This window comes from Lepus europaeus, chromosome 20, assembly GCF_033115175.1.
Source record: "Lepus europaeus isolate LE1 chromosome 20, mLepTim1.pri, whole genome shotgun sequence".
Lineage (NCBI taxonomy): Eukaryota > Metazoa > Chordata > Mammalia > Lagomorpha > Leporidae > Lepus > Lepus europaeus.
This window is the reverse complement of record NC_084846.1, coordinates 8,832,169-8,859,191: the sequence shown is the minus strand read 5'-3', so window position 1 is coordinate 8,859,191 and position 27,023 is coordinate 8,832,169. Positions and strand designations below refer to the sequence as shown.

The 27,023-nt window shown below is 56.0% G+C and overlaps 1 pseudogene; it reads left to right on the top strand.

Annotated features, from left to right (window-relative positions):
- Positions 1 to 24,549, top strand: LOC133749257 (lysosomal alpha-mannosidase-like; annotated as a pseudogene).
- The last annotated feature ends 2,474 nt before the right edge of the window (positions 24,550 to 27,023 follow it).

The window sequence follows — 27,023 nt, the reverse complement described above, 5'->3', positions numbered from 1 at the left end:
ATGATCGCCCTCGGTCGTGCTTCGGGGGTCCGCGCCGGCGGCGGGGGGCACGCGGGGCGCGCCGTGCGGGGACCGCCCCCGCCTCTGCCCGTCCTCTTTGTGGTGTTGGTGGCGGCGCCCGGCACTCGCGCTGCGGGGTACGAGGTGAGGGAGCCGGCCGGGGGAAGCCTGAGGAGGGTCCGCGGGTGTGGACGGGTCCGATCCGGGGGTGCCTGGAGGGGCGGAGGGTCCCACATGGGATCCGAATGCGTGCGGGCTGCCATGGAGGGGGTCCCCGCTTCCCCGGTCCCGGGCCGCCGGCCTGAGCTGTGCAGCCCCTTGAGGGCGGTGTGGGGGCGGCGGGGGCGCTCAGAGAGAACCGGGGCTGTGGACGCCGCCTCCCTGAAGTCCACCCTGGCTCCTCCACTTACTGTGCCCAGGTCACTGCCCTCTGTGAGCCCCAGGACGCCCGCAGGACAGCTGTGTGCGGGACTGAACGCACCTCAGCCAGGGCGCTGATGATTTTCCCATGGCGAGAGGGAGAGCCGCGCTGGGGGGCTGTGCGGGGTGGGAGCTGTGCGTGTGAGCGCCACAATGGGTGTGTTCTGCCTGGGAGGGCTGGCCTCCTTTGCACACAGTCAGGCTCAGGTCGGGCCCCTCCTCCCCCACCGCACCCCAGTGTCCATCATGCTGTGCACTGAGCTGGGCCCTTCCCCTACTCCACCTCTTTGCCCTGGGTGTACTGACACTGGTGTGTGTGTGTTGGGTCCCTGTGTAGACATGCCCCACGGTGCAGCCAGACATGCTGAACATTCACCTGCTGGCCCACACACATGATGACGTGGGCTGGATCAAAACAATGGACCAGTACTATGATGGGGGTAAGTACTCGGTGGATGTGGCCCCAGACACCCATCATGGGCCTCAAATCCCTTCTGATTTCTGGACAGCAGGGTGGGGGCAATGCCTGGCCTGGGCTCCTGTGTGGAGGAGGGTCCTCCTGGCTCTCCTGGTCCCTGAGTGCCCGACCCCTGTGTCCACAGTTCAGAATGAGCTCCACCATGGGGCCGTGAAGAACATCCTGGACTCGGTCATTTCTGCTCTGCGGGCAGAGCCCAGCCGCAGGTTCGTCTACGTGGAGATGGCCTTCTTCTCCCGTTGGTGGCACCAGCAGACGAACGCAACCCAGCAAGCCGTGCGGGAGCTGGTGCGCCAGGGTGAGCCTGCCCCAAGGACGGGGAAATGGAAGCCCAGCTCAGCTTCCTCCTGTAACCCTGGCTTCTGAGACGGGGAGTGAACACTTTTCTCCTCTCATCCCAGCACCACTCTCCCTTGTCTGGCTCCCAGCCCTTGACCCTGACCTTGCCCCTCCCGCGCAGGGCGCCTGGAGTTTGCCAACGGTGGCTGGGTGATGAACGACGAGGCGGCCACCCACTATGGCGCCATCGTGGACCAGATGACGCTGGGGCTGCGCTTCCTGCAGGACACGTTCGGCGACGACGGGTGCCCCCGTGTGGCCTGGCACATCGACCCCTTTGGGCACTCTCGGGAACAGGCTTCGCTCTTTGCTCAGGTGCTGTGTGGTCCTCTCTGGATGCCCCCTTTCACTCGCTCTGACTCCTCCCTCAGGCACTCAAGCCCCCCGCCTTTTTCCTACCATCTCCCTCGGACCAAGTCTTGGCTCAGTGACTCCCAACATCTTGGGCTGGCTGTCAGTCCTGTCAGGTACCAACCCACAATGGTCTCCTCCCTGTCTTCCCCACTGTCCTTCTCAGTTTTCCGACCCCACCCCACTTGCTAGGATCCTGGCTCCACCCCAAGCTGAGTGACAGGTGGAGGCCTAGGGTGCTCCATTCCCTGAGTTCTGACCCCTTCCATCCTCAGACTGTGGAAGGCCGTGTTGTTGTAGGGGAGGTAGCAGTGGATTCTGACTTTGGTCCCGCCTCCTCCCTGCTGTCACATGGTCTTCTGATCCTTCCTCAAGCTTGGAAATAAATTTAGTTTGAGCTCCACTGTCTAGCTGTGCTCTGCCCACCTCTCCCAAGCCAAGGGAAGCTTGATGGTTGTGGACTGGACACTCATTCTCAGTGCTCCCTCCTACCCCACCCCAGATGGGCTTTTATGGCATCTTCTTGGGGTGCATGGATTACCAAAACAAAGAGCTGCAGGAGAAGCAGGAGATAGAGCTGGTGTGGCAGGCCAGCGCTAGCCTGCACCCCCCGACTGCCGACCTCTTCATTGGTGAGGCTGGGGGGTGACCTAAGCCGTCCCCCGGCGCCCCAGGCTCACATGGGCCCTGGGCTTGACTGAGTGCACTGCTATCAGCGTCTTCAAATTCTTAGTCCATTCTGAACCAGGACCTAGAATTTTCCGTTTGCACTGAGCCCTGCAAATTCTGTGCCTTAGGGGAGGTGTGGCCAGTTTGGACCCTAGGGCAGGTCAGGAGGGTGGGGTCCCTGAGTCTCGTGTGGCCCGCAGGTTTGCTCCCCACTGTTTACGACCCTCCAAAGCACTGTGCTGGGACATGGTGTGTGATCGTGACAGCTCCATGGTGGGCGACCCTTTCAGCCCTGAAGACGATGCTGATGTGTTGGTTGATCACTTCCTGGATGTGGCCGCTGACCAGGTAACCGGGTGTCCAGAACCAGAGAGACTCTCACTGTCTTCCACTACAGTCAGCTCCTCATGGTCCACCGTGGCTCCCAGGCTCCAGCCGTTCCATCTGCATTTGAACCAGTGGGAGAGGGAAAGGGGGAGGGACCACTGCTCACCCCGCCCTGATGTCTTTCCCTGAGACAGGCTGTGGTCCCCCAGCCATGATAGCCTCAGGGAAGTTGGGACAATGTAGTTTTTGCAGGGGGCCACATGCAAGGCTAGAACTCAGCTCTGAGGCAGGGAGGGGAGGGGAGGTTAGGTGGGCAGCCAGCACATGGGCCTCACTCAAGACTTCTGGGCAGTGACTGAGAGAGAAGTGTGGACTTCACAACCAGGCAGGTCCTGGTAATGGCTGGGATTCCTGTGCAGTTTTGGGGTGGACCTGATGGAAGCTTCTGGAGGGTTCACAGCAGGGGGCATTTGCACGTCTCCCCTATGCCCAAGGCTGGGCTGACCCCCACCCTCTGCCCTGTGTGTCCTCAGACGCCCTTGGTGCAGGAGGTGCACCAGAACTTCTCAGCCTGGTGTTCCGAGGTGGTTCGCCTGTACCGCAGACAGCGCCACCTGGAGCTGGAGTGGATGGTGGGGCCCATCCCTGTGGGGTGAGTGCCTGGGCTGGGGCTGGGGCACAGTGCAGAGTGGGGTTGATTTATATTTTCAAATATGAAAGGAAGAAAGAAGGAGAGGGGCCCAGTGTGTGGGACAGGGGGTTCAGATGCTCCTTGTGATACCGACATCTACGTTGGTGGGTGGGTTCAAGTCCCGGCTGTTCTGCCTCTGAACCAGATTTCTTCTAGCATTCCTAGGAGAGCCGCAGACTATGGCTCAAGTATTTGACCACCTGCATCCATGTGAGACCCAGAAGGAGTTCTGGGCTCCTGGCATAGCCTGGCCTATGCCTGGCCATTATGCTCATTTGGGAAATGGACTGGTGGATAAAACATATCTTTCTCTCTGACACTCTGCCATTAAATAAAAAATAAAGATCTTTAAAAAATTGTTTATATGGCCAGCACCGTGGCTCACTAGGCTAATCCTCTGCCTGCGGCGCCGGCACCCCAGGTTCAAGATCCAGTTGGGGCACCAGATTCTGTCCCAGTTGCTCCTCTTCCAGACCAGCTCTCTGCTGTGGCCCAGGAAGGCAGTGGAAGATGGCCCAAGTGCTTGGGCCCTGCACCCGCAGGAGAAGCACCTGGCTCCTGGCTTTGGATCGGCACAGCGTGCCAGCCATAGTGGCCATTTGGGGATGTGAACCAGCAGAAGGAAGACCTTTCTTTCTGTCTCTCTCTCTCTAACTCTGCCTGTCAAAAAATTATTAATATAATTCCAAAAGTAGAGAGACAGAGAGAGTGACAGATAGAAAGAGCTCTCCATTCCACTGGTTCCCTGAGAAACCTGTAGGCAGATTTCTTCCGTCTGCTGGTTCACTCCTCAGATGTCTCAAAGACCTAGAGGTAGGCCAGGTGCAAGCTGGGGGCTAGGAATTCAACCTGGTCCCTGTGTGGTGGCAGGGCTGTCACTGTCACTGCCTGTCTCTCGGGGTCTGCATCTACAGAGGCAGGAAGCAGGAGCACAGCTGGGACTCAGGCCCGGGCACTGTGATACGGGTGGTGGTGTCCTAGCTGGTGTCTTAGCCACTGCCCCCAACACCACCCCCAGAGTGAGTTTAGATGAAGCTCACGAGCTTGCTGTCCCGTTGGGTACAGTGACAAGTGGGGAAGGAAGTGATCAGTCGCTTCGACAAACTGCTGGACACCAAGAGCTACTGCTACATGGACAGCAATGGCCGGGAGATCCTGAAGAGGAGGTGACGGGGACGCAGGGCACCTGCGAGGCTGGGGTGATGTTGGGGCTTGGGGTGGTTGCGCTGGCTGATGGTGTGAATATGAAGCGCCCCTCACTGGTGCCATCTCTTGTGTGCCTGGGGCTGGGGCTGGCTCCCCACCCCGCCTTCACACTCACCCCTGCCCCAACCCCCACCCAGGATGGGAAGAAGCAGCTGCCGGTGCTGATGGACCGCTGCCAGGCGGGCAGCAGCCTGCAGGACGGCTCCCTGGAGCTCATGGTGAGTGGGCTAGGGGAGCTCCAGCCATGGTAGAGTCCTCCCACCATTTCCCTCGGGACTTTGGACAAGGATACTGCTGGACCCCCACCCTCTGCTGGCCACTCTCCCCCAGGTGCACCGAAGGCTGCTGGAAGATGACAGACGTGGCCTGAGGGAGCCGCTGCTGGAGAAGAAGTCAGGGTTGTGGGTGCAGGGGTGCCACCTCGTGCTGCTGGACGCGGTGGGCACGGTGGCTGCAGGGCACCGGCTGCTGGCGGAGAAGGAGGCCCTGGCCCTGCAAGTGGTGCTGGGGCTGGGGGCTGGGGCCTGGTACAATCCTAGAGCTGCTGTGCGCACACAGGTGAGGGCCAGTGAGATGAGGAGGTTGGTTGGGTGCCACCCCACTGGACCTTAAAAGCTAGGTACAGCTTGAGCTCCTGCCCCTTCACCTCCTGCTTGTCTTGGTCCGGCCCCATCTCTCTTCACCAAGTTCCCACTGCCCGTCCAGCTCTCCCCTTGTTTTCCTCATCTGGCCCCACCCCTTCAGCCCTGTGGTTCAGGCCTCTGGCCTGTTCGGTTCTGGGCTTGCACCTGTACTGCCCAATTTGGATCGTCCCATTCCTCTCCTTGGCTCAGCTCTCCATGATTCTTCCCACTCTTTTCAGCTGTGCCCCGCCCCTCCTCCACAAGCCCCGCCCCTCTCTGACTCAGCCCCACCTCCGTCTCCCCGCAGTTCTCAGGGCTGTACCGGGAGCTCCCTCCCTCTGTGCACCTGCTCACCCTGGCCCGCTGGGGCCCAGAGACGCTGCTGCTGCACTTGGAGCACCAGTTTGCCAGCAGGGAGGACTTGGGCCGCAACTTGAGTTCCCCCGTGACCTTGGATTTACAGCTGAGGAGAGCAGAGGTGCGAGACAGACCGGAAATGGATGCGAGCAAGAGACAAAGTGGTGGGGGGAGCCATGTTGGCCCCCACTGATTGGATCCTATCCACTGTTCCCGCAGAACCTGTTCTCCAGCTTCACCATTACCTGCCTGCCAGAGACCACGCTGGCTGCCAACCATCTCCGGGCCAGCGCCTCCACGCTCAGGCTCAAGTGGGCCCCAGACACCGGTGGGCACCTAGCGTGGGAGGGGTGGGCTCCTGCCTGGGGCTGGCAGCCGGGAGTGGTGTATGAGGCATGGGAATGTGGGCCGGGATCCAGTATAGAACCTGAGGACCCTGGGCAGATCCAGGCTCGGGGCTTCAGGGTCCAAAGTGGGCTCAGCACAGGAGCAGTAGGTTGTGTGGGCTGAGCATTCAGGCCTGGGAACAAGTTGTCAACTCTATCATGTGCTCAAAATCTGTAGTTTGCCGGACGATCTCGAGACATGCACACCCAGAGAGGAGTGTGGGTGTTAGTGCCACCTTCGCCCCAGAAGGAACTTTATGGCTTTACTGTCCCGGGAAATGGCTCACAGCATATTTCTGGAGGATTTGATTATATAGGGAATCACAGCTGATTGAGGTACAGCTGGCATGGTTTAATTCTGCTGTGACAGAAGATACTGGATGTGATTTCATAGCCGCCATGAAGGCGTCTTCCCTTCTGTTTCCATATTTTAACTGATCTTGTGGGTTACCTGTGGCTCGTCTTGGGAGGGGTGTGTGTGCCGCTTCTCGGATTTCTTGGTTTATAGTTTTCATCAGGTTTGGAAGATCTGGATTTCCTCCAATAGCATTTTCCCATTACCACCTCTTTTCTCCTTTTCTCTGGGACTTGGCCGAGCAAGAGATGTCTCTGATGTGACATCACAGCTGGCTGGGTGCTGTTGGTCTTTGTCCTGGGTGCTCACTCACTCTCTCTCTCTACCCCCTCCCCCCTCCCTCCCTCCCTCTCCACATGGGCCAGTCTGAACTTAGCTGTGACATGTGTGCACCACACTCTGGGCAGACTGATTTGAAAAAGGAAACGCAGGCACATATTACCAGCACTGTGGGTTACACTGTAGAACAGAAGTTGTTTTCAGTGTATCAGATTAAGTGAATGATGTTGCAATTGGCTGTATGCATTCAGAGGAATTTCTGGGGCTGGCGCTGTGGCATAGCGGGTAAAGCCTCCACCAGCAGCGTCAGCATCCCATGTGGGCACCGGTTCTTGTCCTGGCTGCTCCTCTTCCTGGCCTGGGAAAGCAGCAGCAGATGGCTCAAGTGCTTGGGCCCCTGCACCCACCTGGGAGACCTGAAAGAAGCTTCTGGCTCCATTGGAGAGTGAAGCAATGGATGGAAGATTCTGTGTGTGTGAGTGTGTGTGTGTGTATGTGTGTTTCCCTCTCTGTTACTCTGCCTTTCAAATAAATAAAATCTTTGAAGGACAAAGTACTTTGTGTGTGGCTGTACTGTGTTTCTGTTGAACAGGGCTGGTCTGGGATCCATCATCCTATCACATTCATGACGGTCGCATCAGCAGAGAATGAGAGTTCTGGAAGCCGAGTGGCCCGTGACACCTGCTGTTGAGCCTTGTCAGGGTGAGTGAGCAGCCTTGGTTTTAGGACTAAGGAGCAATCCTTCTGGGGTCTCCTGGATGGCCTGAGTTCCCCATGTGGCCCAGTAGGATTTGGCTGCATCTCTCCCCACGGGAGCTCTGAGGGTGTTTCCACGTGTGTTCCCACAGGGGCCTCTTGGCCTGGCCATGTGGCGCCCCCTGTGGGTCTCTGCCTGCGCAGCACTGCCCCCAGCAGCCAGGGTCTTGGCTCCCTGCCCTGGTTCTGTTCCACGCTGCCATCTGAAGGCTCCCCCCCCACCCCAGGTGGGGCACAGTCCCTCAGCAGCAGTGCAGAATAGGTGTTTGTGCGGTGGTCACAATGACATGCAGAGGACAGGGGACTCCACTGTGGCCCTGGGGTGGGCCGCTGCTGTCAGTTTACTCTCTGCCTTCTGCTCGGGTTTATTTAAAATTTATTTATTTATTTAAAGATTTATTTGTTTGTTTATTTGAAAGAGTTACAGAGAGGGAGGGAGAGACAGGGAGATAGATCTTCCATCCTCTGGTTCACTCCCCAGGTGGCCACAATAGCCAGGGCTGGGCTAGGCTGAAGCCAGGAGCCAGGAGCTCCATCCAGGTCTCCCACATGGGCCATCTTCTGCTGCTTTCCCAGGCCATCCTCAGGAGCTGGATGGGAAGTGGAGCAGCTGGGACGTGAACTGGTGCCCATATGGGATGCCGGCCCTGCAGACAGAGGCTTGGCCACTACACAGCATTGGCCTCATTGGTCACATTTCTGAACATGAACTTGGGATAGAATTAAATGATGTCAAGCTTAATGCAGCATTATCTAATATTAAATGCTAAAATCATAATGTTAAAGAAAGCTTATATGAAAAAAGACATCGCAATAATGGCAAAATTTCTGTTTAAAAGTAGTGGGTGGGGCTGACATAGTGGCATAGTGGGTACAACCAGCTACTACGGGTGCCATAGGGGTGCTGGTTCAAGACGTGGCTGCTCCACTTCTGATTCAGCTCCTTACTAATGCACCTGAGGAAGCAGCAGATGGTCCAAGTCCCTGGGCCCCTGCACCCGGGTGGGAGACCTGGGAAAAGCTCCTGGCTCCTGGTTTCTACCTGGCTTCCACCTGGCTCAGCTCTGGCCATTGTGGCCATCTGGGGAGTGAAGCAGTGGATAGAAGATTCTCTCTTTCTCTCTCTCTCTGCCTCTGCATCTCTTTAACTCTGCCTTTTTTTTTTAAATCGATGACCAGGGCCAGTGCTGTGGCACAGCAGGTTAACACCCTGGCCTGCAGTGCTGGCATCCCATATGGGTGATGGCTCAAGTCGTGGCTGCTCCACTTCTGATCCCGCTCTCTGCTTTGGCCTGGGAAGGCAGTAGAAGATGGCCCAAGTCCTTGGGCTCCTGCACCCGCATGGGAGACCTGGAAGAAGCTCCTGACTCCTGGCTTTGGATTGGCTCAGCGCTGGCTGTTGTGGCCATTTTGGGAGTGAACCAGTGGATGGAAGACCACTCTCTCTCTGCCTCTCCTCTGTGTAACTCTGACTTTCAAATAAATAAATAAATCTTAAAAAAATCGATGACCATTGTAAATGATTCACAGAGATGTCATTCTGAACAGAGACCCCAGACCCACGAGGGCACACTCATGCCTGCTTTTAAGCCCCACCCCCACCCCCTAAAGCTGGGGCATCTGCAGGTCTTGCTGCTGCCTGAACCCACGGCTGCGGCTGAGCCAAGGACACGCAGCCCTGCACACCTGCGGCAGGTTCTGGGAGGGGTCCGATTCATGTGTTCCCACACACACCCACTCCTCAGAGGACTTGAGCTGATCTCAGGTGCCCCTTTGCCCCAGGTTAAAACCTTCAGGCCTGAGTGTTTCCCTGAGCTGTCTCTGGGATTTTCTCTCTAACTCCATCCCTATGTCACCCTGGCACCACCTCCTGGAGGAGAGTATGCTGGCTGTGGGGCCAGCAGGTTGTGCTGGCCATGGCCAGACCCTCACCTTGACCCCGAGTAGCACCCCACTGGTGTGTGTGTGTGTGTGTGTGTCCCTCTGCATGAGATCACCTTGCACACGCTGATTTCTGGTGTGCGTGTCTTTGCAGAGGACAGAATGTCCGCACAAACCCTGCAGGTGATGTGCAGGTGAGCGTTGTGAGCCTGTGTGGGAAGCCTGATGGGGGGGCTGTTGGGGGCAGATGCGTTCTACCTTTCGGATGAGCTGAGAAACACTGCCTGTGTCATTTGATGGAGGAGCCAATCAGATTTCTGATAGATGAGGTGAACTAGTAGTGTACACACACACATATGCCACAGTCTTCCAAGTCTCCCAACAGGAATTTCATAGCAGTGACTCCCCCACCTCACCCCAGCAGGTGCCTGTGCTCAGGCAGGGGCGACAGGGAGAGGACTGTCCCAGGCCAGGGCAGTGTGCAGGCCCCAGGCTATAAAGTGGGTCAGCAAGTGTGGTTTTCAGTCTTGGGGCCCCTGGGAACTTTGGGAGACCTCACCCCACGGCGTGATCCAAAGGCAGAGCGTTGAGCCAGAGGGCACCGTGGGTGGCTGTGGGCTCGCCTGGCTGGGGACACCACTCACCAGAGAGAGAGAGAAGAGGCCTGGAGCTGGGGGTTCTGCCTCATGCCTCTGCAAGTGCTGTCACGTCACTTGGCGCTTGGTCACCCCCCCCGGCAAGATGTTAAGAGGGGGTGGTTGGTCTGGGCAGAGTATGTGTGCTTGGATCCCTGGGCTCCCTTGGGCGCAGCAGTGAGCCGGGTGCAGTCCCCTTGTCCCTTGACAAGGGCTGGACCCAGCCTGGAAAATAAATCATCAGGCAGCCTGTGTTGAGGGCACCTCCTCTGCCTCTTTCTCACCTGGTGTTCACAGAAGCTTCACGCATGTCTGTCCCATTTGTCCACAGATTGGGGGGCAGGGCGCTGGGTGGTGGCAGTGCCTCTGCTCTGGGCTTTCACCTCTGGGAGACCCTGTGCCCCGAGGTCATCTCCCTGCTGGGTGCAGCAGGTCAGTCGCAGGAGCACTTTCCCTGCCTGCACCTGCGATGCTGTGATGTCCCAGATAGAAATGGTGTGGGTTCCCCATGTCCCAGAAACCACACTAATAAATCCACGGCTTGTGGGAAGGAACTGGGTCCAGGGCCAGTCCGTCAGAAGCACCTGGTAAAACCACCTGGGGGCAGTGCCAGGTGTGGAATCGGGGCCCCATTTGGGTCACGCATTTTCCAGGCAGGCTGGAACCACCCTCTGTTGAACCTGCAGGTGGCTTAGCTGTGTCTGCACTGTGACTTGGGGTGCACCTGTATAGTGGGGGGAGGGGGTCTGTAGGCCCTGCTGGCTGTGTGGCTGGGTCAGTGCCCGCTTGCCCAGGGGAACTCACTGCCAGGGCGACTGTTGGGAAAGGTCTCCTCATCCCGGATCCCCTGTGAGCTGCTCTGATGCCAAGGAGCAATCTCTGATTCCTGTGAGCTAGGGTTTTGCAGTGTCTCCTCTGTCCCGTTGCTGCCCGGGCACACGAGGCAATGCCTGCAGTGAGTTTCGGTTGTCACACAGGGTGGTGGTTCTAGATACCCTGCTCCCATCCTGCTGTGCTGAGGCTGAGAAAGCCCCCACCCGAACCCTGCTGCCCAGCACCTTCACACGGGTTCGGTGAAGCTTTGCGTTACCTAGTCCATTTTATTTGAAAGGCAGAGATCTGCTGTCCACTGGTGCATTCCCCAGATGGCTGCAACAGCCAGGGCTGGACCAGGGCAAAGCCGGGAGCCAGGAGCTCAGTCTGAGTCTCCTCTGTAGGCAGGGGCCCAAGCGTTTGAGCCTCCCAGGTGCGCATTAGCAGGAAGCAGGATCAGAAGCCGAGGAGCCGGGACTCAGACCAGGCACTCCCATATGGGAGGTGGCAACTTAACCATAGCCAAACAGTGCCTGCCTGTGAGGCTGTTTTTAAAAAGCCAAAGGTGGGCCGGCGCTGTGGCTTAACGGGCTAATCCTCCGCCTTGCGGTGCCGGCACACCGGGTTCTAGTCCCGGTTGGGGCGCCGGATTCTATCCCGGTTGCCCCTCTTCCAGTCCAGCTCTCTGCTATGGCCCGGGAAGGCAGTGGAGGATGGCCCAAGTGCTTGGGCCCTGCACCCGCATGGGAGACCAGGAGAAGCACCTGGCTCCTGGCTTTGGATCTGCGAGATGCGCCGGCCGCAGCGGCCATTGGAGGGTGAACCAACGGCAAAAAGGAAGACCTTTCTCTCTGTCTCTCTCTCTCTCATTATCCACTCTGCCTGTCAAAAAAAAAAAAAACCCACAAAGAAAAAGCCAAAGGTGCGGCAAGCGCTATGGTGTAGCGGGTTAAAGCCCTGGCCTGAAGCGTCGGTCTCCCATATAGACTTTGATTTGAATCCCAGCTGCTCCTCTTCCAATCCAGCTCTCTGCTGTGGCCTGGGAAAGCAGTGGAGGATGGCCCAAGTGCTTGGGCCCCTGCACCCATGTGGGAGGCCTGGAAGAAGCTCTTGGCTCCTGGCTTTGGATTGGTGCCCCTCTGGCTGCTGTGGACATTCGGGGAGTGAACCAGTGGATGGAAAATACTCCCCATCCCCTGCCTCTCAAATAAGTTAAAATAAATAAAAGAGTGAGGCTTGCTTTGCCATCTCACGCTGTCATCCTTTTGGTTGGGATGTTTCTAGGCCATTTCTATTGGTGTGATCGCCGCTGTGTCACCTTTTCCTTGGCTTCCTTTTCTCAGCCGTGTGGATGGAGATCCCCACAGCTGCCCCCTCCCCCCAGGCTCAGCAGTTTGCTGAGGAGGACTCCTGGCTAAGGTATATCACAGTGGGAGGTGCCAAGCAGGATGGGCAGGGAGGGAAGTGTACGGGTTGACTCGAGGACAACAGGCCCCAACTTCCAGAGGCCTCCCCTCCCCTCCCAAAGGGTCACAGGTCCTCCCCGTCCCAAGCTGTGACCCCCACAATTGAAATGTCAACCAGGGATCCTTGTGGGAGCTGTGGTGTCCAGGGCTTCTCCCAAGAGCTGGGAACGCACAAGTCCAAACTCTGGGAGGAAAGCGGGGCTTCAGTGCGGTGCAGCCGAGGTGCAGGGAGGCCCCCCGTTCACCATGCTGGCCTCTTCTGAGACCCCAGCCCCCAGATATGCCCTGGGGCCTGCAGCCTCAGGTGCCTCAGCTGGGGTTGGAACACTTGGGTGCAGGAGCCCAAGAACTTGGGCCATCTTCTATTATTTTCCCAGAATATAGCAGAGAGCTGGATTGGAAGTGGAGCAACCGAGACTGGAACTGGCACCCATATGGGATGTGGGCACTGCAGGTGGAGGCTTTACCTGCTATGCCACAGCATTGGCCCAAAGACAGAGGGATTTTTAGAAAAGCTCTCATCAAATAGGGAAAGCCTGGGCTCTGAGGTCTTCAGCCATCAGCACCACCCTTTTCCTGGCCTCAGATTCCACTTGCGCATGTGAGCCGTGTGTCTCCCAGAGTTCCCTCCTCTGTTGGCCGTGGCCTTGTCACTGTGCACGGTTGGGGGTCCTTTGCCTTCAGGAACACATGGAGCATTGCCGTCTGCTCACTGCTCACCTCCTCACTGGGTTTCCACCTCCTGCTTCTCTGCAGGCTGGAACCTCACACAGGGGTCTGCGTCCGAGGCTCTGGACTGGATGCCCACCTTTTCAAGGCATCGAAGCCCCTTTTTCTTTTCTTTTTTTTATTTAATGAATATAAATTTCCAAAGTACAGCTTATGAATTACAAAGGCTTCCCCCCCACAACTTCCCCCCCAACCCGCAACCCTCCCCTTTCCCACTTGCTCTCCCCTTCCATTCCCATCAAGATTCATTTTCAATTCTCTTTATATACAGAAAATCAGTTTAGTATATATAAAGATTTCAACAGTTTGCCCAAACATAGCAACACAAAGTGAAAAAATACTGTTGGATTACTAGTTATAGCATTAAATAACAGTGTACATCGCATTAATGACAGAGATCCTGCATGATATTTTTTAAAAAAGATTGATTACTTTTCTATGTAATTTCCAATTTAACACCAAGGGTTTTTTTTCATTTTCAATTATCTTTAAATACAGAAGATCGCTTCAGTATATACTAAGTAAAGATTTCATCAGTTTGCACCCATACAGAAACACAAAGTGTAAAAATACTGTTTCAGTACTAGCTATATCATTACTTCACCTTGGACAACCTATTAAGGACAGATCCCACATGGGACGTAAGTACACAGTGACTCCTGATGTTGATTTAACAATTTAACACTCTTGTTTATGGCGTCAGTAATCTCCCTAGGCTCTAGCCATGAGTTGCCGAGGCTATGGAAGCCTTTAGGGTTCGCCGACTTCCATCCTATTCCGACAGGGCCATAGTCAAAGTGGAAGTTCTCTCCTCCCTTCAGAGAAAGGTACCTCCTACTTTGATGTCCCCATTCTTTCCACTGGGATCACACTCGCTGAGATCCTTCATTTAGGTCTTCTTCTTCGTCTTCATCTTTTTTTTTTTTTTTTGCCAGAGTGTCTTGGCTTTCCATGCCTAAAATACTCTCATAGGCTCTTCAGCCAGATCCAAATGCCTTAAGGGCTGATTCTGAGGCCAGAGTGCTATTTAGGACATCTGTCATTCTATGAGTCTGCTGTGTCTCCCCCTTCCCATGTTGGATCCTTCTCTCCCTTTTTTTGGTTTTATCAGTTAGTATTAGCAGACCTTAATCTTGTTTGTGTGATCCCTTTGACTCTTAGATCAGTGTGATCAGTTGTGAACTGATATTGATCACCTGGACTGGTGAGATGGCATTGGTACATGCCACCTTGTTGGGATAGTATTGGAGTCCCCTGGCACATTTCTAACTCCATCATTTGGGGCAAGTCCAATTGAGCATGTCCCCAATTGCACATCTCCTCCCTCTCTTTTTTTCATTCTTATATTTAACCGGGATCACTTTTCAGTTAAGATATAGACACCTAAGAATAATTGTGTGTTAATTACAGAGTTCACAAAAAAATACTAAAATGGAGAAAGTATTACATTGTACATCAACAGTCAGCACCATAGCTGATCAAGTCACTATTTCTCATAGTGTCCATTACACTTCCACTGGTTTCCCTTTGGTGCTCAGTTAGTTGTCACTGATCAGGGAAAACAAATGATATTTGTCTCTTTGGGACTGGCTTAATTCACTTAGCACGATGCTTTCCAGATTGCTCCATCTTGTTGCAAATGATTGGGTTTCATTGTTTTTGACTGCTGTATAGTATTCCATAGAGTACATGTCCCATAGTTTCTTTATCCAGTCTACTGTTGATGGGCATTTGGGTTGGTTCCAGGTCTTAGCTATTGTGAATTGAGCTGCAATAAACATTAAGGTACAGACCATTTTTTTTTGTTTGCCAAATTAATTTCCTTTGGGTAAATTCCAAGGAGTGGGATGGCTGGGTTGAATGGTAGGGTTATATTCAGGTTTCTGAGGAATCTCCAGACTGACTTCCATAGTGGAAGCCCCTTTTTCTGAGGGCTGTTGGGTGGCTTGGACTCCCCAGGACCCTTTCCCGGGCTTTGTCTGGCTGCTTCCAGAGCCCTCTTTGCTCTTTGATGTCGGGTGCAGGCAGAGCCTGAGGGCCTGGCCAGATGCCCCCCGGGGATGGGATGTGGGTCATGAGCCGAGTGTGAACTCCTGGCTTGTCACAGCCAGCTTGTGCCTTCTCACAGTCTGGGGACAGGCTGGAGGGGTTTGACTGAGACACGGGAGTGAGTGCAGTTCCTGGCTTTCTTTTCTGCCTCTCTGCTGTGTTCCCTTTGTGGCCTAGGCCGTGGCTGGAACCTGCCCCGGGTCTGTGCTGGGCCTCTTTTTGTTGCTTATGACGGGAGGTCCACGCCAGCCTGGTCCCTGGTTTTGCAGCCGAAGCTCTCTACACAGTGAATGCGTCAGGTCTGACCTTGGGGCATGGGTTATGCGAAGGATTCTGGGTGTTTGCTGCCCCTGCCCTGGAGGCCTCCCTTACCCCCCTGTCCACTCCCACTCTGTCACCTGGGGCTCCAAGCTCGGATACTTTTCATCCAGCACAGCTCACAGAGCACTTGGTGTGCTGATCCCAGGGGCCCCGGGGCTGAGCAGCTCCGTATCCCACAGAGAAAGGGGTGAAGAGGGAGCTACCCCTTGATAACAGGGGTCCCCCACAGGCTGAGCACGGGGTCTCCAGGTCCTCACTGTCAGCGGTGCAGTGCCCCTCTATTAAAACCTGATGTCCGGGTGGTGCTGTTGGGAGACGCTTGTGCCCTGGGCAGGCAGAGCTGTGTGCTGGGGAGGGGTGGGCCCAGCACTGGAGGGCACCTGGCTGGGAGGTCTCAGCCGCAGCACAGGGCACCAGGCGCACCCGCCGCTCCTTCCATACGCTTACCTGTGCGCCCTGCTGTAGGTGTGGATCCTTCTTCAGGCAGAGTTCACAAGCCCCATGCTTTTGATTGCATTATACTTGGGACCACGTTGTTTTAACCAGACAGTACCAAGCCAGGCATGGGGGCATGGGAGGCAGTTTCTGGGTGGCTGGAGATGAGCAAGGATCCCAGAAGTGCTAGGGAGCCAGTGAGAGGACACCCTGCTCCCTGGGGTGGGGTGGGGGGCTAGGCAGTGGGCAGTGCCCTGGCTGTAGCACTGGACTGGAGAAGGGCCCTCGGAGAGATTCTCAGTGGATGCCAGTAGAAAAGGCAGCAAAACTGTTCAGCCTGTGAAGGAAGCGTCATGAAGCAGCTATGGCCATGGGGAGCAGAAAAGAAGTTTGTTGCAGGGGCTGGGGAAGGGGCCCTCACCCCGGGGGGTAAGGGAGTGGGGGAAGCTGCAGCAACAGTCCTGGTCCCTGACACTGCCCCCTGCTCACTCCCAATCAGCCAAGCTGGTGCAGGGGTAGAGGGAGAGGCCCTCCTGGGCTGTGCTGCCCATGGCACACACAAGCCCGCCCAGCAGGAAGTCCTCATGCCTTGAGAATGCAGGGAGGGAAGACTGAAGGCCGCTGCCCAGAGAGACTGTGCAATAAGAGCTGGTCTCAGAGCTCTCTCCTGTCAGAGATGAGATCCATGAGGTGCAGGCAGCTGTGTGCTCACCTGCTCCCCCCTTCTCCCCACAGCTGGACTCCCGTGGGGCCAACCCAGCAAGCTGGCACTGTGCCCCTTCCTTCCACACCCTCGGTGGAGACATCAGCGAGTTAGAACATCATCGGGATCTTGGGCCTGTGTGTGTGTGTGTGTGTGTAGCTGAACTGAGCAGGTGCTCAGAAGCTTCAGATGCCCCCTGAAGGACGACATGGAGCAGTGCCACACGGCTGCCTGAACCTGCATGGGTTGACCCCTGACATGGGTGACAGCACTGCTCATTTTAAAGCTGCTGCTCCTGCTTCCTGCAGGGGCAGGGTCCCCGCCTGCTGGCCGTCTTCCTTGTGGCTGTGTCCTGGCATTTACGTGGTGAGCAGGTCCTGAACCATCTCCAGGAAGTACAGATGTCCCTAAGGAAGACGATTTCCTGAAGGCGTGAACAGCCAGCGTCTGCTCTGCCACCACCTGTGGACTTGGGGTGCTCTGGTGCGGCCCCCACCCCTGCACCCCTGGGCTGCCCGGCCACTGGCCCTCTTGTCCCCCGGATGCCTAGTGGCTTGGTCATGGGTTCCAGCAAAACCTTTTTAACAGCCCTGCTGCTTGTCTGCATTGGGCCTGTTTGGGGGTCGGGGGCTTCTTGGGCCTGCACAGGGTGGGCTCCAGCCCAGTGCCCTACCTCAGTGCCTGGGACCCTTGGCTCATCTGCTGTAGGAGCCCTGGGCAGCCTGAGCTGCTGGCTCTGCAGGGAAGGGGCCTCCCTGGCTGGCTGTGATCTGAGTGCCCTGGTGGGGGCAAGGGGGCGGTGCTGTACAGAATGGGGTGCTTGCACCTTCCACTGCTCCTGTGGGTGTGGCCCCCTCCCCCAGGTCCCCTTGAGCCTGCTGTGGAGCTGAGCTCAGCCCTCTGATACCTGGGCCTCTCCCTGGTCACCAAAAGTGGCTTCTGTCATGGCAGCAATCAGACATTGAGGCCAGAAGGGGCCACAGGTACACAGCCTGCACAGGGAGCAGGGAGGGAGCAGGTGGCAGCCCTGCCTGGCTGGACCTGGAGCTGTGGGACTGGGGCAAGGCTGGGGCAGGGGCCAGCAGTCATGGGGACCAAGCTCTGGTGGCAGGCTGGACATGAAGCTGACAGCTGTGCCTCCCGGGGGGCCTAGATCACTACCCATTGGCCCTTATGTCACAGATGAGGAAACAGGCAGGTCCTGAGACAGGGTCCATAACCCCCTCCCCCAACACCCCACCCACCTCACGGTCTGCAGGTCCCCAGTGATTTGCTGCAGATGGGGAGACTACTGTGTGTCCTCCATTGCCGGCTTCTGCCCCCGGCTTTGGCTGAGCCAGGGACCTCAGGTGGCTGCTAATCTCATCAATCCGGGGCCTTCACCGAGCCACAGACAGCTCTGCCAGGCTCCAAGCCTTGCTGGGGTTCACCCTGGTCCATGCTGTGGTGTGGCGGATAGGGGTGTGTGCGCAGGCACATGTACAGGGGCAGGGAGATTTGTGTGTGTTCAGCAGTTGTGCCCGTGTGTGAACGGTGTGCACCCGGATGTGTGCAGCAGTGTGCAGACGGGCACGGGCAGCTGTGGTGTGTGTACAGCTGCATGCAGGCTTCTCAGAGTCACCGGCCTGGTGGAGAGCAGACCCCAGCCACCGTGGGCCCTGGGCAGCTGAGCTGGACACAGACACGTCGCCTGGCTGCAGGCAGCTTCAGGGGGCACTGCTGAGAGACCTACAATTGGGAACCAGATCTTCTAAAATAGACAGGTTTATATGAGAGCAGTGAGAGAGAGACAGAGATGCTCCATCTGCCAGTTCACTTCACAGATGCCTGTGACAGCCAGGACAGGGCCAGGCTGAAGCCAGGAGCTGTCAATGCAATCCAGGTCCCCGATGTGTGTGGCCCAGAACCACCTGTCACTTAGGGGATCTGAACTCCCAGGAGGCTGGAATCAAAAGTGGAGCCTGGACTCAAACGGAGCACTCCACTGTCCAGCATGGGATGCCAGGGCATTGTAAGCTCTGGACCCAAATGCCCACCCTGGGGGGGAAACTTCTAGACTTAAGATCAGAGGCCCTGGGAAGGCTGTGGAGGAGAGAGCATGCTGTGAGCGTGCCTGTGGGCCGTTTGTGTTTTCTATCAAACTGGGTCTGACACTGTGGGGCAGTGGGTTAAAGCCCTGGCCTGAAGCGCCCCCATCCCATATGGGTGCTGGTTGGAGACCCAATTGCTCCACTTCCCATCCAGCTCTCTGTTATGGCCTGGGAAAGCAGTAGAAGATGGCCCAAGGCCTTGGGCCCCTGCACCCACCTGGGAGACCTGGAAGAAGCTCCTGGCTCCTGGCTTCGGATCGGCACAGCTCGAGCCATTGTGGCCAATTGGGGAGTGAACCAGCGGATGGAAGACCTCTGTCTCTGTCTCTGTCTCTCTCTCTCTTTCTCTCTGCCTCTCCTCTCTCTGTGTGACTCTGACTTTCAAAATAAATAAATCTTAAAAAAAAAAAAACTACTCAGGGCTGTGAACCAGATTCAGGAGTGACTTGGGAGATCCACCCCACAGGCCTTCCCCACCACCACTCAGCCAGGTCAGAGCCATCCCCTCACCCCCATCATGGGGGCATTGCCATGGTTGCGGGGCCATGGGCTCTGTGAGGCGCCTTGGGTTCCGTGTGACCCCACAGGTCCCCTCCTCACTCTCAAGTCAGCCTTCGCTGAGCGAGAAGCCTTTGGTTGGACTTTGCTGTCCAGATCTGATTACAATTGTGGTGAGTTGGCGATTCTGGTACCCAGGGGTGGGGGGAGCCTGCGGGGAGCTGATGCTGAGCTGAAGGGCTGTTTCTCAGTGGGGGGGGGTGGAAGATGGGAGGGCAGGGCTGCCCCAGGCAGTAGGGGCAGGGGTGGTAAGAGAGGCCACGGGGTGGACAGGCGCCACCAGCACACCTCTGAGTGGGACACCCATGGCGTGGTCCTTAGGGTTCCCATCCTGATGCTGTGTACAAGGGCAGTGGACAGTGAGGGAGGAGGCTGTCAATGCAGCAGGTGGGAATGGATAGTAGGTGGCTGAGGCCCCTTCCAGGAGTGGGTAGAGGCCAGGATGTGCCCTGGTGGGGCCAGGCAGGGCCCCTCACACCTGAGCAGCGGGTATATACCTGTGAGAGTAGCTGCCCGGTGCTGGCCCCCTCCCACTGAGACAGGATAGAGCCCTCCCCCATCCCCATCCCCTCAGCCAGGAAGATGAAAACCAGGATCCAAAATGGGGCACAGATGTGACCGGGAGACACTGGGCCCCAACCCCATAGCGACCAGTCTCTGAGACGGCCCTAGAATCCCAGAATTGGGATTCCAAGAGGTTCATGGCAAGCACTCAACAGGATGAGCCCACTGGGGTTTGTGGGGTGCCTGGGCTATTCCAGGGCAGAGGCCAAGTGGCCGGAGAGCCTGCCAGAGGTGCCCCTGACCAGGCAGGGGTAGGGGCTGGAGGCCCCTAGCCAGGATGCAGTGTGACATCAATAAGAGGGGTTCTGAGGCTGAAAGGACTATGCAGTTCTCACGTGTGTATGTGTGTGTGTGTGTGTGCTGTGATGGTGAGTAGTGTGTATGTGTATGTTGTGTGTATATGGGGTGTGTTGTGTTTTTAATGGGGGAATGGTATGTGTGTGATGGAGGTGTGGGTGTATGTGGTGATTCTGTGTGTGGTGAACCTGTCAGATGTGTGATGTGTTTGTGTGTGTGATGTGTGTGGTACATGGGTGGATTGTATGGATAGTGTTTATGTATGAGATATGTTTAGGTGTGTCTGTTTTGTGTGTTGTGTATGTGTATTGCGGTGGTGTGTGGTGTGTCTTGTGGGCATGTGTGGTATGTATTGTGTCTGGTGTGTGGTGTGCACATGGTTTATGGTGTGTATGTGTGTGGTGTGTGTATGGTGTATGGTGTGTGTGATGTGTGTATGGTGTGTGTGTGGTGTCATGTGTTGTGTGTGTATGGTGTGTCTGTGTGTGTGTGGTGTGTGGTGTGTATGTGTGTGGTATGTGTATGGTATATGGTGTATGGTGTGTGTGATGTGTGTATGGTGTGTGTGTGTGGTGTTGTTTGTAGTTTGTGTATGGTGTGTATGTGTGTGTATGGTGTGTGATGTGTATGTGTGTGGTGTGTATATGGTATATGGTGTGTATGGTGGGTATTGTGTCTGGTGTGTGGTGTGTGTAGTGTGTGCATGGTGTATGGTGTATGGTGTATGTGATGTGTGTATGGTGTGTGTGTGGTGTCTGGTGTTTATATGGTGTGTGTGTTGTGTATGATGTATGATGTGTAGGATGTGTGTGTAGTGTGTATGGTGTGTGTGTGTGGTGTGTATATGCTGTATGGTGTGCAGTATGTGTGGTGTATAGTGTGTGTGTTGTATGATGTGTATTATATGTGTGTAGTGTGTAAGGTGTGTGTATGGTGTGTGCGTGTGGTGTGTGTATGCTGTATGGTGTGCAGTGTGTGTGGTGTATGGTGTGTGGTGTATGATGTGTATGATGTGTGTGCAGTGTGTATGGTGTGTGTGGTGTGTAAGGTGTGTGTGATGTATGGTGTGTGTGTGTGGTGTGTATGGTATGTATAGTGTGTATGGTGTGTGTGTGTGGTGTATATGGTGTGTTTGTGTTGTGTATGGTGTGTGTGTTATATAGTGTGTGTAGTGTGGTGTGTGTATGCTATGTGGTGTGTATGATGTGTGATGTATGGTGTGTGTGGTGTGTATGGTATGTGTGTTATATAGTGTGTGTAGTGTGGTGTGTGGTGTGTATGATAGGTGATGTATGGTGTATGTGTGTGGTGTGTATGGTGTGTGATGTATGGTGTGTGTGTGTATGGTGTATATGGTGTGTGATGTATGGTGTGTGTGTGTGGTGTGTATGATGTGTGATGTATGGTGTGTGTGGTGTGTGGTGTGTATGATGTGTGATGTATGGTGTGTGTATGCTGTGTGGTGTGTATGGTGTGTGTTGTGGGGTGTGTATGTGTGATGTGTGGTGTGTGTGTGTGATGTATGGTGTGTGTATGCTGTCTGGTGTGTATGGTGTGTGATGTATGGTGTGTGCGGTGTGTATGGTGTGTGTGTGCTGTGTGGTGTATATATAGTGTGTGATGTATGGTGTGTGTGGTGTGTGCTGTGTATGATATGTGATGTATGTTGTGTGTGTGGTGTGTATGGTGTGTTGATCACTTCCTGGATGTGGCCGCTGACCAGGTAACCGGGTGTCCAGAACCGGAGAAACTCTCACTGTCTTCCACTACAGTCAGCTCCTCATGGTCCACCGTGGCTCCCAGGCTCCAGCCGTTCCATCTGCATTTGAACCAGTGGGAGCAGGGAAAGGGGGAGGGACCACTGCTCACCCCGCCCTGATGTCTTTCCCTGAGACAGGCTGTGGTCCCCCAGCCATGACAGCCTCAGGGAAGTTGGGACAATGTAGTTTTTGCAGGGGGGCACGTGCAAGGCTAGAACTCAGCTCTGAGGCAGGGAAAGGAGGTTATGTGGGCAGCCAGCACATGGGCCTCACTCAAGACTTCTGGGCAGGGACTGAGAGGGAAGTGTGGGCATCACATCCAGGCAGGTCCTGGTAATGGCTGGGATTCCTGTGCAGTTTTGGGGTGGACCCTGATGGAAGCTTCTGGAGGGTTCACAGCAGGGGGCATTTGCACGCCTCCCCTATGCCCAAGGCTGGGCTGACCCCCGCCCTCTGCCCTGTGTGTCCTCAGACGCCCTTGGTGCAGGAGGTGCACCAGAACTTCTCAGCCTGGTGTTCCCAGGAGGTTCGCCTGTACCACGGACAGCGCCACCTGGAGCTGGAGTGGATGGTGGGGCCCATCCCTGTGGGGTGAGTGCCTGGGCTGGGACTGGGGCACAGTGCAGAGTGGGGTTGATTTATATTTTCAAATATGAAAGGAAGAAAGAAGGAGAGGGGCCCAGTGTGTGGGACAGGGGGTTCAGATGCTCCTTGTGATACCGACATCCTACGTTGGTGGGTGGGTTCAAGTCCCGGCTGTTCTGCCTCTGAACCAGATTTCCTCTAGCATTCCTAGGAGAGCCTCAGACTATGGCTCAAGTATTTGACCACCTGCATCCATGTGAGACCCAGAAGGAGTTCTGGGCTCCTAGCCTCAGCCTGGCCTACGCCTGGCCATTATGCTCATTTGGGAAATGAACTAGTGGATAAAAGATATCTTTCTCTCTGTCACTCTGCCAGTAAATAAAAAATGATAGAAATCTTTAAAAATTATTTATGTAATTCCAAAAGTAGGGAGACAGAGTAACAGATAGAAAGAGCTCTCCATCACACTGGTTCCCTGAGAGAGACCTGTAGACAGATTTCTTCCATCTGCTGGTTCACTCCTCAGATGTCTCAAAGACCTAGAGCTAGGCCAGGTGCAAGCTGGGGGCTAGGAATTCAACCTGGTCCCCCATGTGGGTGGCAGGGCTGTCACTGTCACTGCCTGTCTCTCGGGGTCTGCATCAACAGAGCCAGGAAGCAGGAGCACAGCTGGGACTCAGGCCCGGGCACTGTGATACGGGTGGTGGCGTCCTAGCTGGTGTCTTAGCCACTGCCCCCAACACCACCCCCAGAGTGAGTTTAGATGAGGCTCACGAGCTTGCTGTCCCGTTGGGTACAGTGACAAGTGGGGAAGGAAGTGATCAGTCGCTTCGACAAACCGCTGGACACCAAGAGCTACTGCTACACGGACAGCAATGGCCGGGAGATCCTGAAGAGGAGGTGACGGGGACGCAGGGCACCCATGGGGCCCGGGTGATGTGTGGGGGCCCAGGGGCCGGGCGCTAGCAGATGGTGTGAATATGAAGCGCCCCTCACTGGTGCCATCTCTTGTGTGCCTGGGGCTGGGGCTGGCTCCCCACCCCACCCTCACACTCACCCCTGCCCCAACCCCTACCCAGGATGGGAAGAAGCAGCTGCCAGTGCTGATGGACCGCTGCCAGGGGGGCAGCAGCCTGCAGGACGGCTCCCTGGAGCTCATGGTGAGTGGGCTAGGGGAGCTCCAGCCACGGTAGAGTCCTCCCACCATTTCCCTTGGTACTTTGGACAAGGATACTGCTGGACCCCCACCCTCTGCTGGCCACTCTCCCCCAGGTGCACCGAAGGCTGCTGGAAGATGACAGACGTGGCCTGAGGGAGCCGCTGCTAGAGAGGAAGTTGGGGTCGTGGGTGCAGGGGCGCCACCTCGTGCTGCTGGACGCGGTGGGTACGGTGGCTGCAGGGCACCGGCTGCTGGTGGAGAGGGAGGCCCTGGCCCCGCAGGTGGGGCTGGTGCCGGGGGATGGGGCCTGGTACAGTCCTAGAGCTGCCGTGTGCACACAGGTGAGGGCCAGTGAGATGAGGAGGTTGGTTGGGTGCCACCCCACTGGACCTTAAAAGCTATGTACAGCCTGAGCTCCTGCCCCTTCACCTCCTGCTTGTCTTGGTCCAGCCCCATCTCTCTTCACCCAGTTCCCATTTCCCGCCCAGCTCCCCCCTTGTTTTCCTCATCTGGCCCCACCCCTTCAGCCCTGTGGTTCAGGCCTCTGACCTGTTCGGTTCTGGGCTTGCACCTGTATTGCCCAATTTTGGGTTGTCCCATTCCCCTCCTTGGCTCAGTTCTCCAAGATTCTTCCCACTCTTTTCAGCTGTGCCCCGCCCCTCCTCCACAAGCCCCGCCCCTCTCTGACTCAGCCCCGCCTCCGTCTCCCCGCAGTTCTCAGGGCTGTGCCGGGAGCTCCTGCTCTCTGTGCACCTGCTCATCCTGGCCCGCTGGGGCCCAGAGACGCTGCTGCACTTGGAGCACCAGTTTGCCAGCGGAGAGGACTCGGGCTGGAACTTGAGCTCCCCCGTGACCTTGGATTTACAGGTTAGGAGAGCAGATGTGGGAAACAGACAGGAAATGGGTGCGAGGGAGAGACGAAACAGGGTTGGGGGAGCCATGTTGGCCCCCACTGATTGGATCCTGTCCACTGTTCCCACAGAACCTGTTCTCCACCTGCAGTATCACTTGCCTGCAGGAGACCATGCCGGCCGCCAATCAGCCCCGGGCCAGTGCCTCCAGGCTCAAGTGGACACTAAATACCGGTGGGCACCTAGCGTGGGAGGGGTGGGCTCCTGCCTGGGGCTGGCAGCCGGGAGTGGTGTATGAGGCATGGGAATGTGGGCCGGGATCCAGTATAGAAACTGAGGACCCTGGGCAGATCCAGGCTCGGGGCTTCAGGGTCCAAAGTGGGCTCAGCACAGGAGCAGTAGGTTGTGTGGGTTGAGCATTCAGGCCTGGGAACAAGTTGTCAACTCTATCATGCGCTCAAAATCTGTAGTTTGCTGGACGATCTCGAGACATGCACACCCAGAGAGGCGTGTGGGTGTTAGTGCCACCTTCGCCCCAGAAGGAACTTTATGGCTTTACTGTCCCGGGAAATGGCTCACAGCATATTTCTGGAGGATTTGATTATATAGGGAATCACAGCTGATTGAAGTACAGCTGGCATGGTTTAATTCTGCTGTGACAGAAGATACTGGATGTGATTTCATAGCCGCCATGAAGGCGTCTTCCCTTCTGTTTCCATATTTTAACTGATCTTGCTGGTTACCTGTGGCTCGTCTCGGGAGGAGTGGTATCTGCCTGGGTTTCAGGAGCCTACTGAGAGGAGAGGGCTTGGTGTGGCAGGTGTCACTCTCAGCTAAGGAGAAAGTGTGCAGCCAACAACTCTGGACAGCGGAACTCCATCGTCAGGAAGCCTCCACCTGGCTGACCCCCTGGGTCTCTCAGATGAACCATCACCTCAACAGAGCCCGAAGATCTGCTTGCTTGTCAATTGGCTGGACTCACTGGTTTTTTAACCCCTACCTGTAGCTACTCCTTCCCTTTAAAACCCTTTCTGGGTCTGGCACTGTGGTGTAGAATGTTAAACACTGCCAGCAGCAGTGGTATCCTGTATGGGTGCTGGTTTGAGTCCTGGCTGCTCCACTTCTGATCTGGCTCCCTGCTATTGCACGTGGGACAGCAGCAGTAGATGGCCCAAACCCGTGGGCCCCTGCCACCCATGTGGGAGACCCAGAAGAAGCTCTTGGCTTTGGCCTAGCCCAGCCCCAGCTGTTGCAGCCATTTGGAGAGTGAATCAGCAGATGGAAGATCTCTGTCTGTATCTCTGCCTTTCAGATAACTCTTAAATACTTTTTTGCTCGATTGGTGTGGGGGGCACATTTTGGATCCAGAGATCCCTCCCCAGGCCTGCTGGCTTCTTGAAATAAACTCTTTTCTCTTACCGACGCTTGTGTCTGGCGAGTTGGCTGTCCAGTGGTGAGCAGCAAGGGCCTGGTGATTTTGTCGGGCAGCAATTTCAGTATTTAAAAGTTATAAATATATTTTTGTGTCCTTTCACACAATCTATTCTGGTTAATTTTCCAGTGTTTTTGATAAGATTGGTTATTCCGCAGCTGCCTAGATGGAATGTTATGTAGGTGTCTACACATCCATTTAGGGCATTATTTGCTTTTTTTTATTTAAAGATTTTATTTAGGTACCTGAGAGGCAGAGTTCTTCCATACTCTGGTTTCTCTTCAGATCCTATAGATCTTTCACTTCTTACTAAAGAGAGTTCTTCCATCCGCTAGTTTACTCCCCAGATGGCTGCAATGGCTGGAGCTGGGCCAATCCGAAGCCAGGAACCAGGAGCTTCCTCTGGGTCTCCCACGCGGGTTGCAGGGACCCAAGGACTTGAGCCATCTTCTACTGCTTTCCCAGGCCATAGTGGAGAGCTGGATCAGAAGTGGAGCAGCCAGGACTTGAACCAGCGCCCACATGGGATGCCAGCACTGTAGGCTGAGGCTTAGCTCACTGCACCACAGCGCTGCCCCCCCCCCCACCTTTTTTTTTTTTTTGCCTGGGTGATGTGTCCACTGCTGCAGGTGAGGTGTGAAAGGCCCTACTTTTATTTTATTTTTTTTTTGACAGGCAGAGTGGACAGTGAGAGAGAGAGAGACAGAGAGAAAGGTCTTCCTTTGCCGTTGGTTCACCCTCTAATGGCCGCCGCGGTAGCGCGCTGCGGCCGGCGCACCGCGCTGTTCCGATGGCAGGAGCCAGGTGCTTCTCCTGGTCTCCCATGGGGTGCAGGGCCTAAACACTTGGGCCATCCTCCACTGCACTCCCTGGCCACAGCAGAGAGCTGGCCTGGAAGAGGGGCAACCGGGACAGGATCGGTGCCCCAACCGGGACTAGAACCCGGTGTGCCGGCGCCGCAAGGCGGAGGATTAGCCTGTTGAGCCACGGCGCCGGCGCCTACTTTTATTGTTAGACTCCAGCTCTGTTTTATTTCCATTCATATTGGCTTTATACATTTGGCCCTCCAACGTGGGATTATTTCCTCTTGCTGAGAAGGGCGCCCTCCCTCTGCAAGGTCACGGGGAGCCTGGGATCCCCTGGCCGCCCTTGTGATGATTCCAGTTCCAGGAGGAAGAGGCAGGAAGGGGCCGCTGGGCACAGGAAGAAGCCGCTGTCCGATCTGGAAGGCCATTTCTGCTCCACTCCGCCACGTAGAGGACCGCTTCCCCTGTCAGTCAAGCCTCAGCGGGGGCGGGTCCTGACTCGCTGACCAATCAGGGACGGGAGGGCGGGGCTGTGAGCCGCGCAGGGCAGCCGGGTCTCCCGCCTGGGCGCGCGCTGCCGGCGGTTTCTCAGAGCCGCGCGCTGCTCCGCCTTCTGTGCTGGGGCAACGGCCGCCGCGGCGGGGACTTCGAG